This window comes from Cebus imitator, unplaced genomic scaffold (assembly GCF_001604975.1).
Source record: "Cebus imitator isolate Cc_AM_T3 unplaced genomic scaffold, Cebus_imitator-1.0 Scaffold76, whole genome shotgun sequence".
Taxonomy (NCBI): Eukaryota; Metazoa; Chordata; class Mammalia; order Primates; family Cebidae; genus Cebus; species Cebus imitator.
The window spans coordinates 4,071,478-4,075,550 of NW_016107391.1; the positions used below are offsets into that span (position 1 = coordinate 4,071,478).

Sequence of the window (4,073 nt, forward strand, 5' to 3'; positions counted from 1 at the left end):
AAAACTCCAGAAGCTATTAAAGCAGCTGAAGATTTAAATTCTGACAATAAAAAAAAATCATAAACAAAATTTAAAAAGAAGAGAAGTACTGTTGCAACAGACAACACACAAAAGTCTCAATATCCAGGACATACAAAGAATATAAATCAATATAGGACACACATCAGAGTAGAAAATGAACAGAGATCAAGAACAGACAAGCAACAGAAGAAACATAGCTGTCCATTTAAAAACATTGATAAATGCTGAGCCTAACAAAAAATTGTGGAAATACAGTTTTTAAAACAATAATATTGTTTTGACCCATCATTATTCTGGCAAGATATTGAGAAAATGGGCATTCTCATAGACTATATGATAACACCCTTATTGGAAAGAAACTTAGCAATAGTGTCAAAATATCAAATATATCTTACTTTAACCCAGTACTTATCATTCCAGGGTAGCCATCCTAAAGAAATACTAGTGTAAGCACACAAAAAATATATATAAAAGGTGACTTTGGAAGTCCGCACAGTGTCAGTGCAGATACTAAGCCTGGGGCCTGGTGACTGGGCTGATTTTCTTCTTTCCAATCGGAGGTCTCTGCTGCAAATATGCTCCGCCACATCTTAGGTCAGGCCAAGAAGCATCCAAGCTTGATCCCCCTCTTTGTATTTATTAGAGCTGGAGGTGGTGGAGCAGCCCTGTATCTCTTGCGTTTGGCATTGTTCAATCCAAATGTTTGTTGGGACAAAAAGAATAACCTAGAGCCCTAGAACCAACTGGGTCCCAATGATCAATACAAGTTCTACTCAGTGAATGTGGATTACAGCAAACTGAAGAAAGAATGTCCAGATTACTAAATGAAATGTAAAGCTGCTTTAAAATGAAGGTCTTCCAGAAGCTATCTGCACAATTTTCCACTAAACCAGGAAATATTTCTTCTCTAAATGCATGAAATCATGTTAATGTAATCTATTGGTGATTACACTGATTAATAAATAACTGAAACTCAAAAGAAAAGTATATAAAAGTATATTTTTCCATCATTATTGGTAATAGCCAAAATAAGAAAAAAAATGCTGAAATATTTATCAGTTGGGAAATGGCTAAAATAACGTATGATACATTGATACCATAGAATGTATGCAGCACTTCTGTGTGCTGTAAAGTGGAGTTGTAAGCCACTGCCTGGCACATATTTTGTCCTCCATAAGGGGACACATTATTTCTAATAGTGACAGTGACTGTGATGATGGTGGAGATAACAATAGTAGCAGCAACTCACTTATTTTTGGCCAAGGACTCTACTACATCCTTTCCAGGTATCAGCTCATTTTATTATTGCAATCACCTGAGAAGGTGTGTACTATATTATATATAACATCCTGAATTTATAGATGAAGACACTGATTTCTAATGAGATTAAGTCACTACTATATATCATAACCTAGCAAGTAATAAAGTCTGGGAATGGAGCTGAAATCTGACTGACTCCCAAACCTTCTCTAAATCACTATGTTACTTGTTCTTTTGAGCCAGAAGCCAGGAAGTTTGCTTTACCTGGTTATCCAGGGAGGCAGTTTACCCAATACATTCTCAGCATCATTGCTTGAGGTTTGCTTGGTAGATTGCATGCACCGGATTTACTTTCAGAACCAAAACCTGAGGGTGGAGCCCTGAATGTTCATTTTATTTATTTATTTTTGCTGTTGTTTGTTGTTTTCTTTAAAAAAAAATGTTCCCCATCTGAATCTAATATACTCTGAATTTGGAGAAACACAAGCTAACCAATTCAATTATGTGGCAGGAATACAGATAGATAAAATATGCCTTGGCCACATCCTACCCTCACATAAACCCTCACATGCTTTTTTTTTTTTTCTATCAGAATGACTAACTCCATTTTCAGTTTGATTTTTTTTATTCCTTCCACTGCCAAGCATAAGCTATAACATCATACTATACTTGCCACCTGTGGCTGAGGACACATTCCAATGATGACTTGGGGTTACTCTCGTCCCTGACCTCTATATTACACTGGGAGTTTAGGCAAGGCTGAATTTGGATTTTCCTTAGTCTAAGTCATTAAAGAAGTCATAAAGGACTGGGTCCTCTTGAGGTTGTACAGTCCCCCTAAACACCTAAATTCTGAATTGTATGTAAGCTGGCTCTGGACCAAGAAATTAGGCTACATATTTCTCTTTATCTCTGCTTCTCAGGCTCTCTCTCCCACTCTCTTCCTCCTGCTCATTCTCTTCTTTCCCTGTCTCTGTGTGTCTGTCTCTCTGTGTTTCAAACCGACACCACACGCACACACACACGCTTAGGAAGCAAGATGGTATCAGGTCCTAGCTGTTCTGTGGTACTGAGATCAATCAGGGAAATGACATGAGAGTGCATTTCTTACTTGCTTCCCCTTCTCCAGCCATGTCCTTTCTATCCCTGGCCTTTCACTGTCTTTAGGACAGAACACATTTATTCTTAAAACTTTCTCGACTGCCTAGCACAGGAGAAAGCAGAATACTGAAAGAACTCTCACAGCCTGTACACATGAAGATCAAATGCTTCCCCTGAGATTACCTTGCCATGTATATTCTTTTGCTTGCTTTATTCTGGTTGTAGCAATTTAGGATATGTGTGCTTGGAAATTCCACTGAAACAGATCATCTATAATTCACTACGGCATTCCTCTCCCGTAGCTACACTTGCATGTAAGGTACAGCATTAGGAGTTTTTGTTTTTGTTTTGGCAGTTACATTCCTTGGAGAATTAGAGCAAGCAAGAGAAACTAAACCTCTCTTCAATGCACCTCGCTCAGGTAAAATAGGAAGCAGACAAAAGCCTGCTCAGTGCCACTCAGTTTTTATCACACTCTAGACCTAGCTTACACTTGTACTAGAGGGTTGTTGATTTAACTACATTCTTTCTTTTCAGACGTGCATAAAGCAGGATCAGCAGGAAATGTGGGTTTTTTCACCTTTTTCCCTCCAAAGTTTCCTGTTGGTGGACTTTCCACAGATGTTTTTGTTTGCAGCAGCAAGGCACAAACAACTTATCAGAAAAAAAGCAAACAGCTTGGCTGATGGCAGTGCAGCTCTGATGAAAACTCTCTAGCAAGTCAAGGAGGGAAAGTGGTTATCGTAAACATTTATTCATCAGGCAGTGGGTTTCTTTAATCCCCTACTCTGTTGAACTTCGGTGAACCTCCAAGGCTGGTCCCTGACCAACCTGCAAGGACTTTAAAGGGAGCATGCTGGGAAAGCCTGGGGCTCTGGAAGGTGCACCCCCTTTCCTGGGGCTGGAGGGGCTTAAGCTCATGATTACAGAGTTTGAAGGGAGCCCCTGATCCAAAAAGTAGGATGAAGTTTTTTCAAGGGCAGGTAAAGAGGGAGCATGCCTCCATGGGGCAGTCTGCTTGGGGGTAGGATTACCAGATTTGATAAGTAAAGATACAGAATGGCCAGGTAAATCTGGATCTCACATCTTTTTTTAATATAAGAATGTTTCATGCCACATTTGAGACATACTTATACTTGTTTATCAAGAATTCAAGATTAACTGGCTGTCCTGTATTTTATCCAACATATCCTTTTAGGGGTCCTCTCTTTGACAAGCCATAAGTTTTTTTTTGGATTATTTCTTCCAGGGATCATTTTTTCTCCTTGCAGCTGGACCTGTTGGGCTTTGCTTTTGGAAACTCTGAAAGTGAAATATCCCTTCCCTCACTCTTTTCTCCTGAGGGTATCCAGGTGTATAGATCCAGTGAAGTCTTTGATTTCACTTTCTGGCAGTGAATTCTTAGCATGGAGCCAGATTCTCCCAGTGGGCAAGTTCCTCTGTGGGTAAGAGTGAGGCAGATCCAAAGTTGTTTTAACTCTTTCAAGCCCCAAGGATTCCATTTTATAGGAGATACTCTCAGGACAAGAATGCTCCAAGAGGCTAACGGCTTCATCCAAATGCCTCATTCAGGCAGTGTCCTCTTAGAGTCCCAGCTTAGCTTAGCTCATCACTGATCAGGTGTGGAAGGTGCTTTTGTTTTATGTACAAATCACATCGGTGCTGATGACCAAACCGATCATTCGTGATTT

At 39.7% G+C, this 4,073-nt stretch overlaps 1 pseudogene; it reads left to right on the plus strand.

Annotated features, from left to right (window-relative positions):
• Positions 1 to 548: 548 nt before the first annotated feature.
• LOC108307009 lies at positions 549 to 995 on the plus strand (annotated as a pseudogene).
• Positions 996 to 4,073: the final 3,078 nt, after the last annotated feature.